This window comes from Ambystoma mexicanum, chromosome 6q, assembly GCF_040938575.1.
Source record: "Ambystoma mexicanum isolate Mex_15411 chromosome 6q, UKY_AmexF1_1, whole genome shotgun sequence".
NCBI classification, from domain to species: Eukaryota; Metazoa; Chordata; class Amphibia; order Caudata; family Ambystomatidae; genus Ambystoma; species Ambystoma mexicanum.
Genome location: NC_090937.1, coordinates 208334053 through 208345998, shown reverse-complemented (window position 1 = coordinate 208345998; position 11946 = coordinate 208334053). Strand labels below are relative to the sequence as shown.

At 49.9% G+C, this 11946-nt stretch overlaps 1 pseudogene; it reads right to left on the bottom strand.

Moving 5' to 3' along the window:
• Window positions 1-9121: 9121 nt before the first annotated feature.
• Window positions 9122-11712, bottom strand: LOC138515191 (pecanex-like protein 4; annotated as a pseudogene).
• Window positions 11713-11946: the final 234 nt, after the last annotated feature.

Sequence of the window (11946 nt, the reverse complement as noted above, 5' to 3'; positions counted from 1 at the left end):
TGAGAAGCAACACAGCGCTTTACAGAGGTATACACTGAGAAAGATAAATAACGGAGAGCTTTACTGAGGTGTACAACATGGTTTATGGTCATAAAATCGAATGCAAAAATGTCGAAAGTCAAAAAATCGAAAAAATAATGTCAAAAAAAAAATCTAATTTCTTTTTTAATACGTTTTTTATTCGAAATGGGGGGGGGCTTCCCTGCAACACCCCCCCTTTTTTTTTATTTTTTTTAAACTTTTATTTTTGAACGGCAGAAGTACACAAGGCACACACAAGGCAGTAGGTACATAGCATTTACATCTTGGAGCAACACATCAAAAGGGATACAGCAATCACAGCATGAACAGCCGGGCGGTATCTGAGAGGGGCATAGCAATCCAAAGACAAGGGAACAAGGTGGGGGCTCACCTAGTGGGATCAGAGCCCGACGGGGCAGGAGACAGACCAGATTCGGGGGTGGCCTCGTCCCGGATACTAAGATAGGTGTTGAATGCAGCCCAAATGTTCCTGGGGCGAGACTGGGCGGGGAGCATGGACAAGTATTCCTCTTCGCAATTGCGCGACCAGGTGAGTAAGCGCAACCATTTCTGAAAGGCCGGGGGAGCGGGGCTTTTCCAGCTCTGGAGTATGCACTTTTTAGCAATCATACAGCCTATGTTTAGGAACTTAGCTAGGCGCCTGGTTCCATCAGTTTTCCAACCCCAAACAGAATCGACAAGGGGTCAGGATCAACCACAGTTTCAGCTATGTCAGAAAGCGTTTTCAAGATGCATTCCCAGAACCCAGATAGCTCCCTGCAGAACAGAAACATGTGCAGGTGATCAGCCCCCTCAGATCCACAGCGAGGGCACCCGGTCGCAGTGGCCCGGGCGAACGCCGAGGTCCTGTGTGGAGTATAGTAGAGCCTATTGAGAAGTTTGTACTGTATGGCTCGGTAGCGGAAATTGAAGGAGACTTTTTGAGTATGTAGACACATTGCGCCCCAGTCGCCATCAGACAGCTCCAGGCCCAGCTCATTCGCCCAGTCATCACGCGCCCTAAGTGCTGGAGTTGTGATGGACTCCTGAAGGATCCTATATAGTGAAGAGACGACACTACGGGCGCCGCCTGAGTTGGCAATGTATGCGATCGCCGGGTTATCCGGGGGCTCATCGGGAAATGAGGGCCATGCAGTGCGGAACGCTGCCCGTAGCCTATAGTACTGGAGGGTCTCCAAGGCGGATCTAGTGTGGCCCTGTTTCCATGTTTGGGGGTCAATGAACTTGCCCTCCGGGTAGAAATCGGACAGCGCTTGATACCCCAGCATTCCCCAGTGTTAGGCCAGGGCGTTATCATGTGTAGGTTCCAGAGCAGGCAGGTGCCACACCGGGAGCCATCTGTAGTAGGGAGGGGACCCGTCCGTCGGACTTAGCAAGCGTTCCCATGCGTGGATGGTCGTGGCGACAGGGTCAATGGGTGAATCAGGTGTGTAATGGCGATGTAATATAAGGGACATCATGTTGGTACCGGCGGCTGCTAGTCGCTCTTGACATGTGGTCGCGTTGGGGAGCCCGGGTACCAATGGGTAGCATGTTGAGCCTGGGCCGCAGTCCAGTAGAGTAACAGATTCGGAGCGGTGAACCCCCCTTGTTTATAGGTGAGCGCCATGTCAGACCACTTCTTACGCACTGCACCGGAGTGCCATAGGAACTGAGCGCATAGTGTATGCAATTTAGTGAAGTAGGCCTTCCCGGGCCACACGGGAACGTTGCTAAAAGTGTAAAGGAGCTTGGGGAGCAGGACCATTTTAATTAGGGAGAGACGACCAGCCATGGATAGTGGGAGCGACCGCCATCTTAACATCTTGGCCTCGGCAGTTTGCGCTGCGGTGGAGTAATTGTCGGTTATCAGAGTAGATTTGGTCAAGGATATCTGCACCCCCAGATATCTGACACCGTCCGGAGACCAACGAAGGGGGTACTCAGTGGTAGGTTGTTGGGTAGATTTCGTGAGCGGGAAGATATCCGACTGAGTAATTGATCGTGAAGCCAGAGTAGGTACCAATACGGGTGATGTCCCTAAGTATGGGGTCAATGTGGGTCGCGGGCTCTCTAATGTATAATAGCACGTCATCTGCATATAAGGATATGATTTCGGGGTCATCCTTCAGCCGTATCCCCTTGCGGGCATGCCGAGCACAGACATAATCCGCCATTGGCTCAATTGCAAGGGCGAAGAGGATCGGGGAGAAGGGGCAGCCCTGCCGGGTACCCCTAAAGAGTGTGAAGGGGTCGGATGTCAAAGAGTTGGCTCTGACCCGGGCCACAGGGGAGGCGTATAGTAGCTTAATGAACCCGATCATGTTTGGGCCAACTCCCATCGTCTCCAGCACCAGCCACGTGTAGTTCCAGGAGACCATGTCAAAGGCCTTCTGAGCGTCCAGAGTGACCGCCACGGCCTGGGCCTCTTGATTTATACGAGACATGACATTGAACAGTCTTCTTATATTATGTGAGGTGGACCTGCCGGGAACGAAGCCCGCTTGGTCCTCGTGGACCAGATATGGCATAATGGGGAGAAAGCGGTTAGCTATGGTCTTAGCAATGATTTTCGTGTCAAGGTTCATGAGGGAAAGGGGCCTGTAAGACCCACATTCGTCGTCCGGTTTGCCAGGCTTGAGCAGTACCGTGATGACGGCCTCACGCATGGACGGGGGAAGAATAGAAGAGCGGAGCGCTTCGACCCAGACCTCGAGCAACTTGGGAGCCAGTACGGACACGTGTTCTTGGAAAAACTCAGCCGTGAGGCCGTCAGGTCCCGGCGCCTTGTCTTTGGGCAGGTTAGATATAGAGGTTACTATTTCGTCCAGCGTTATTGGGGAGTCCAGCTGGTCGCGGGTAGCAGGGGAGATTTCGGTGGTGGGGATCTGAGTAAGCAGCTCGCGCATGTGTCGTTCGGAGTGTTCGGGAGGCTGGGAGTAGAGAGACCTGTAGAACTCTGTAAATATCTCCAAGATCTGTTGGTCAGCCCACTGTACATTGCCAGATGCATCTTTGATGGAGGTGATCTGAGCTCGGCCAAATTCCCCCCTCACCACTCCAGCCAATGTCTTCCCCGGTCTGTCCCCCTCGCCATATTTCCTGGCAGCCTGTGGACGGCTGAAGTACTGGACTTCATTGGTAGCGAGCGTATTATATGCCTGCAGTTCCTCGCTGATTTGGAGAAGTAAGGCGGGATCGGCGCCAGTGGAGCATTGCTGCTCCAGCTGTTTCAGTTTAGCTTCAGAGCGATCGAGGCTGGCTCGGATAGCTTTCAGTACCCCAGCCTCCCGCGAGATGGACATCCCCCTAATATATACCTTAAAAGCCTCCCACCGAACCGCGGCTGAGGTGTCCTGAAGAGAGTTGTGGTCAAAAAAGGATATAATGTCTGCAAGTATATCAGCCCTAAAGACTATGTCCCTGAGGGCCTCAGATTTGAAACGCCAAGTGCTCAGAGTCGGAGTGGGTATACCCAGCCTCACAGAAAGTGCGATTGGAGCGTGGTCAGATAAAGTGCAGGGGAGAATCCAGGACCCCTCCCATGGTTTCCTTGGACACTAAGAACAGGTCTATACGAGACGAGCTGTCGTGGACCGATGAGTAATAAGTGTACTCCCGGGACACGGGGTGTACTGTCCTCCAGGCGTTGCAGACATTGAGCGTCTGCATATGGCCACACAACCTGCGTGCGGCACTTGTAAGGGCTCGGGAGGACGTGCCAGTCCTGTCCAAGACAGTGTCAAGAATAAGGTTTAGGTCACCCCCCCATATAATCTGGACCCCCACGTAGCCCAGTAGTATGGCAGTTACCGCATCAAAGAACTCAGGAGAGTCAACGTTGGGGCAGTATGTGTTAACAAGTAGGTATTCTCTATTCACCATCGTGCAGTGTAATATGATATAGCGACCCTCGGGACACACGTAACTTTTGTGCAGGATGAATTTGATCGATTTGTGGATCATTGTGAGGACTCCCCTGGATTGGGAGGAGTATGAAGTGAAGAATCTATTGGGACCCCACAACGGGGCCATGGTGCCCGGAATGTGGGCATTGGAGTGTGTCTCCTGCAGGAGTAGTATCCTGCAGCCATGTCTATTAGCAAAGGCCATGATCTTGCGGGCCTTGGTGTGATTGCTCAATCCGCGAATGTTCCAGGACATTATAACGGTAGACATGTCAATGGCGGATCTCTAATCCCGGTGTACCCGTATCAATGAACATCCCAGGTGTAGCAGCAGTGTTCACTGTCGGGGTTGAGGTCGGGAGTGCGCTTATGTATTGCCAGTGTGCGTGCCGTGAGCCTTAGTGTGCCGTTTTTTTCGAATACCCCATCACCTCCCCCCACCCTCACCGTTGACCCAACTACAGCAGTGTAAACAATACCCACCCTCGACTGTGCGGAGCCGGGCCGACCCCAACATGGCCCAGACTGCACAAAAGCCCAACAGGGGCTGGCCCACAATAAGGGCGTATACAAAACCAGTGCAATCGCAGTGGGGTGCGCCGTTGCCGTGCGGGAGCACGCTAGGAACTATTGGTTCCATTACAAAACGAACATTGTTAGCGGGCAATACTTTGATACCTCAGTCCCGCCCCATGGAGCGCAGCGAGCAATACACATATCACATAGATTCAGCAACCCATCCCAAGCGGAGCTATGAGAGGAACCACATTCTGGTGGTCTTGGATAGAGGGGAACAGTTGCGGCCGGACCACGGGAGCTGTGCATATTAAAAAGCAGCAAGAGTAAGTGTGGTAGAGTGACTTGGACGAGGTGACAGTTGCTCCTCATGGAGCAATACTTAAGCCCACATAGGAAAGCATTGCATACAAGTGGATACAGAGGTGTGATCGCTCGCGTGCGCGAGCCGAGAGAGGCGGGACCCAGTCCACATATTAGCATAGTATCAAGGCATCACAAGGCAATTATAGAGTTCACTCGTTATTCATGTTGTCATCAGCCGATGATGGAGCGGAACATGTGCCTCAATGAATTTAACCGCCTCAGAAGGCACTGTAAAAAAGTATAGTTTATCATTGAACGTGAACTTCAGGCGTGCAGGGAAGAGGATGGCATATGGGATGTTCCTTTCCCTGAGGAGTTTCTTCACTCCAAGGAACTGGCGACGTTCCTGCTGAACTCCTGTGGAAAAGTCGGGGAAGATCCTGATGACCTGCGAGTCGAAGCGTAGCTCGCCTTTCTCCCGTGCGAGGCGAAGAATTAGGTCGCGGTCTTTGAAGCTCAGGACCTTGGCAATGATGGGTCTCGGAAAGTCACCGGGTTTAGGCCGAGGTGAGAGCGCCCTATGGGCCCTTTCAATGGTGAAGAAGGGAGACATGTCCGGATTACCCAGTAGTTCCTTCAGGAGTTCCTCGACCGCTAGTTCCAGTCGACCCTTCAGCGCATTTTCAGGGACACCCACGATGCGTATATTGTTCCTGCGTGACCTAGATTCGAGGTCATCACATTTGGCTTTGACCGCCTTCATATCCGAGACCAAAGTGGACACCGTGCCCTGGAGTGTAGATATATTATCCTCATTGGTGCCGATCCTGTTTTCGGTCTCCGTGATTGGGGCCCCCTGCTGATCCAGTTTGGCTCTCAGTGAGGCTACATTGGCATTAATGTCATCGAGCTTTTCATGAAAGGCCGCAAAGTTTCTAGCCATGGACTCCATTATCGTTGTGAGGTCAGTAGTGGGTGCCTCTGCACCCGGCAGTTCATCAGCAGGGTCGCATGGTGCGTGGGCCAAGTCGGGTCTCAGGGCGGCTTTAGCGAATTTGTCCATGGCCCCGGTTTTATTGTTATTCCTCGATCTGTTGGACATCGTGAATGTCGTGGCGGGGCCCTGATCGGCCAAAGTGAAGACTCGTGTGGGAAGAAGCAGGAGAGGTTCAAGGCAGATGACAATGGTCCAGCTCACCAATTCAAGCAGATCCCGACATAGGTGATAGGAGCTGTGGCGTCAGGAAGGTATGGAGTAGCAGCAGGGATGGCGCGATCCAACCGCTCTGGAGGATGATGCTGGTGTCCAGAGCAGGCCCGGTGTGAGCACCATGGAGAGTGCCAACCGCAGGAGTATGGGCCTTAGTACTTATGCGGGTGTTGCATGGGGCCGTGGAGATGAAGGTGAAGACCAGCAGGCCGCGCCAGAGTGTGGGGCCCAGTGTTAGTCCGGGGTCGCCGCGCCGACGGCGGGAGCAGATCGACCCGAGTCCGCCAGGATGTAGGGACACGGGCCCGGAGAGCGATCAAGGTGGCGCGGGAGCCAGCCGGGGCTGCCGGACGCGGGGACCGAGGCCCAGGCCGGGGATGGTCTGTAGCGGTAACGAGAGCCTCAGCGCGCCGCAGCCCCAGCAGCTCCTCACCTGGTATGTAGCCCGCAAGTGTCCAGTCGGGAAGTAGGTGTAGCTTCTCAGGTCTTCGGGCGTCACCGGGGGTAGATCCGATCTCGGCAATGGTGCAGAGCGGACGTCGTAGGGCGCGACAAGGCCGCCAATGTCAGGCTAGCGGGCCCCAGTCAAGCGCCGCCGCCAAGCCCAGCAGTGGGCGCAGCTCCCTCCAGAGAGGCGCGCCGTCCAAGTGTCGAGTCGCGCAGAGGGGAGACAGCCAGGGGCCTTCTAGTGCCGGGCCTCACGGTCGGGGAGAGTGGGCTAAGCGAAGCCCGAAGAAAATCCAGGATGGTCGGCAGAGGGCACGGCCCAAACAGCGGGCGCCAGTCCGGTGAAGAGTGCGACCCAGTCCGCGGCACACCCGGCACAGATCGCAGGCCCAGCGATAAACGTCACCGCAGGCGGGCCAGTGGAGGGATGCGGCGGGGTAGGCCCGAGGGTCTCGCAGAGTGGATCTCCGGTTCCCAAGGTCCGATCCGAGTCAGGATCACATCGACACGTAGCTACAGCTATAGGGATGCCAGTGGGTCGGTCGATTAGTCGCAGCACTGCATTAGCCCGCAGATGTCATCGGATGAAGAGCGGCTGTGCACGGAGCTCAAGAGCTAGGTAGCCATCGTGACGGCTGCTCAACAGCGCCCCCAACACCCCCCCTTTTTTTTAACCTTTTTTTTTACATGCGAACCCCAAAAAAATATATAAATAAAAAAATAAAAATTTGATTTTTTTTTTCGACATTAAGTTTTCAAATTTATTGTAATTCGACATATTTTTTCTCAATATTATGACTGACCACCGTACAACATTACAGATGGATAACAGATTGCTTTTCAGTGGTAACAACAGAACAGATACACGGCGGGGTAGGATACAGAGGGGGACAGAGGAGACGTACATCGGTACCGGGTGGAGGGGAGGAGAGGGGCAGGCATCGTGTAGCGGGTCAAGTGGTGTGAGGAGCGACATCATGGTCTAGGTGTTGAGTATCCTTCCTGCCTCCCTGCTTAAGAGCTGATCCATCCGGCTGAAGCAGTTGACCCTTCGCTGGCAATCATACACAGCTCCCTCAGTCCAGGCATCTTCACATGGCTGAAAACCAGTCAAATGCTTGCAATTGTCAAGTAAGCAAGATGGACCCCAACTACCTCAGCAGCTACTTCCCCATTATGGATCTTTCCTTTCTAGGTATGATACTTGAGGAAGCAGTAGCCATGCATGACCTCCAACACGTGCAGGGTAACAACATCCTTTAGAGCTAGCAATCTTGCTTTGCAGACGGATGCTTCACAGACACAGCTACCATCTGCATTGTTGTTTGCTCAGTTTCTTATGGAATTGTCTTTCCCTTCACTGTGCAATATGTTGGGGTCACTCACACTTGGCAATCCCTCTTTCAGGTGTGCTTCATGTTTCTATTGTGAGCTGTTGGATATGATAACCCCACTCACAGACTGCCTTTGTCTAGGCTTAGGGGGCGGTTGTTTGTTGTGGCGTTGAGTGTGATTCCACCACTCACTCGCTGCATTCGCCTGCTGAGTGCTGGTCTGGCCTCGTGGAGTGTTGCGGGCATGTACGGTTTGTGCTGCGTCTTCTTTGTGAATCAGCTTGCGCATTATAGATTTGCGGGTGCAGTTTTAACGCTGATGAAAAAACTGCGCTAATTTTGTGGTTGTTTTTTGTATATCAGGCCTTATGTCTTAGTTCTGTTTTTTTATGAGTGGCAGTAGTTGCCTGTGTCAGTTACAGGGGCTTGTCATTCTCATTTCCTTAGTTCGAGGAAGACAGTCAGGGAGTTAATGATTACAACGTGAGGCACCCAAACAACATAGAGTGGGACAAGTAAGGTAGTCTCACAGGCTGCTCAAAATAGAAGAGTGGATTGAAAAATTGACGATTATAGAATGTGTGACATCTAAACTGAGACAGCAAAGATTCCCTGAACTTGTGATATGATATGTTATTTATAACGTGCTTAAAACCCAGAGGTTTCTAAGCACGAGCCCAAGGATCGAACCTGTGTTGCTCCGTGTTGTTTAGCTTCCAAAGTGAGCGCACTGCCCCTAAGCTATCCTCCCAAGACCTGTAGGAACTTTCTTCTATTTTATTATGCAGCATGCCTACTGACTCTAAGGCCTTTAGAGTCTTCCTGCACTGCACACTCAAACAACCACTTGTTTTCTCATTCAGGGATATATTTTTTTCTCTTTAAATTGCAATGGATTATAGCAATAGGGTTATTATAAGCTAAAATGAACCCTATAAAAGGACAATGCATGCAAAACTGTATAGACTTTAGTGTCTTAAGCTGTAATTTCCGTGTGTTTTTTATTTTTTATTTATGGTTCTCTTTCTTTCTTCGTCCGGTTGTTATAGATTACTGATTGCCAAACTCTGCAAAATATATTTCTTACCATAAAATACTAGCAAAATATCTAAAACTATGAAATGAAAGGAACATCTCCCCTTTCATGCTGCATTGTGGAGGTTGTAACACTTTCCATTGAACTTGGCTATTTTAATGTGTTAAGAACTTGAAACTCAAAACGTTTTTTTTTTTTAAAAAAACATGTCAGAGAATGAGGCACAGAAGCAGAAGGTTGCCATTTAGCGCTGATAACTTGTCGGATTGTCTGGGTGCATTAGCAGGGATTTGTCTCTTTCTTTTTAATTTTCTGTGGAGGGACCCGGTGGCATTCTGAAAGCTCATTTCCTGTGAAATCTTCGAATGCCTTCTGAGGTCACTGAATATCGTGCTATCGTGACCTCCAGAGTAACTGCCTTGAAATTAACAAGCTTGTTTATTCATGAAGTGACCCATGCAAGTTTCAGGACACCATCCTGCGTCACAAAATGTTTTCTCATTGCCGGGTCGCCGGGTGGGTCATGGGATAAGTGATGTATTTATGTGTTAAAAAGAAAACAAAAATACAACGTTTGGGGATTTTTTTCCTGTAACAATTATCTGGACTCCCGCACCAAGAGAGAGGGATTTATATGTGTTTAATTTACTAGTAATATTCAGACAATCTGTACATTGGTTCAAACAGGTAAACTTCTATCAAGAGCACCATTCAAAAGAAGTCACATTTTAAAATGGAACTCGAAATGAATTGAAGCTACTTTGCAAATTGCTTATACATAATCAATGCATAGGGGTTTTCTGCAGCATATTCAACAGAACATGGGTTGAAAGGTAATGAAAGTGACATGGTTATGTTGTGTCTTTTGTAGCAATCGCTCCATGGCAATGGCAGCCGTCTGATGTCTGTTGAAACGTGTGTTCTTAAATCGTCGGTGAGTAGATATGTGTATTAAAAGCCACACAAAATGAACTCTTACTCGAGTATGTAAGGACATGGCGAGTCGAAAAAAAAAAGGCACATTGATGGATTCTGAGGAATAATTTGGGTATTCGAGGTGTGGGTCTGCGGCTTGTACAGTCAGGTGAGCTTGTGTGCTGTATCGTTCTTCGTCATCATTCGTGCCATATAAAAGTTCCCAAGACAGCATTGCCCTCTGACAGCTTCTGCATTTAACTTGCCAACCTGCACCAACACATTCTGAAGGGTAAGCTCCTCGGCCTGTGGAATATCCCATGTCAGGCTAGTGACTCAAAGAAAACATGTGCGCTTCCTCTTGCAAAACGGATGGCTGCCACTCGGCACCGGATACCAAACATCAGGCGCGGAGTCGGACTGGGCTATAGGGCAACAGGAGAAGCGGGAACCAAAAAGGCAAAATGCTAGTGTAGGTCAGATTGTTTTGGTCCAAGTGGGCCACTTTTTTGCCCATGAGGGCCAGTTTGATGAGTTGCTTCACCAGTGGCTAGTCATTTTGACCTGTGTTACTGAATAAATATTATTTAAAATGCACAATTTGCATCACATTGTATCAAAAACCTCCCCCCTTAGATACAACTCAAACAGCCTATCACAAAAGTATTGAATAGCCATTTGCAACTGTGAGCCACTTTTTCATTGGTACCGGAAACAATTGTATGTCCACATCCGACCCTGGCAAACATTTATACCAGTCGTTCCCATATTCTTCAAGAAGTTCAAGAGCTCTTAGAAATCTTCCAAGGGACCCAAGCTAGCTCCATAAACCATAAGCTTGAAAGTGTATCTTAATGCTTTCAGGGCAAGATGGAAAACCTCTGGCTTTCCTGCTAACCAGTCAAAATCCACCGACCATGGAGTGACATCAGACTATGCTCCGAGTCGGTATCTAGGGATGAGAATGGTGTGCTTGGTCCCACGTAGGAAGACATGATCCCTTGGATCTAAAACTCTCGTAAAGTGTGGTCTTTAATCATTTCTTCACTGAATTGGTAGGCTTATCCTGCAAGTAACGAAAGTCCGGATGACTTACAATGAACTGGTCCCATCAGCCGTTTGGAAACAACTGCCTCATCGCTTGCAGCCTGTTGCTGGTTACAGAATGGACTCTCCAGTCCTCGTGTAAACTCGGTACCTTTAAATATGTACAGCTGAACTCTACTAATGCGTTGCTGTCCTCTGTCAACAGCTGGAAGCCCAAATGGAACAACACTGAACAGTTTATTAGCCAATATGCCTTCTATCGAGTCGCCATGCTGTGCGTTTCTGTAGTTCCTGGAATAGTTCAAATGTTACTTCTTGATTGCTTGATTGCTTGACTTCTTTTTCTACATTCAAAAGATCATCCTCATCATCATCTGACCATCCTTCGTGAGACGTGTACTGCGCTTGGTGCTCCCAGATGTCTTCATTGTATTGGTTATTTCTTCTGCTATCTGAATGTATGGCTAAAAAACCTGGTAGTCTTTAGTTTCTCCCACTTCGGATTTCGTCTGTGTTTTTGATCTTCTGTAATAGTAGGGCACAAGAGTCCAAAGAAGAACTTTAATTACATCTTCTTTGAATTGTCTCAGATTTTCATGTGCATCACTGATTCCAGGTAGAACGCTCCTTGCATCGGAATGCAATCTTACTGGGAGAACAGCACACGGTTCTATGATGTTTACAAAACGATGGCTAAGAGACAATGCTGAGCCCTGCTCTTATTGCTCAAAGGCCATTTCAAAGACCTCATCCACTCCACGAGCTTCTGCAGTGTGGCATGATGTTTCCTGCAATTCCAATCCCTTAATATTGACACAGCAACATGTGAAGACGCTTTCCAGCACTAACATCCATGGCAGTTGATCTTGAAAGCGGCACAGGTAGTCTGAACTGGGCAGCGGAAAACCGAGGCTTCTGCTTGTAAATGCAGATTGCTGTGCAGTTGCTAGGCTTGGAGACATTGAGCCTCATGCCGAGTTTGCCAGTCCAAAAATAAGGGTGCTTGTAAGCTCACCGGCACCCTGGTTTCCGGACCGGCAAACTACGGATTTATCTGCTGGAGCAGTTGTGGGCACAGCAGTCACGGTAGGCAAAGCCGTCACGGAAGCACCGGCACTGTTAAGAACGGTGCCGGTGCTTCCGTGTCCCCACTCCCATAGAGTCCCAGGACTCTCTGGGAATGGGGATTCCAGTGCCTGACTTCCT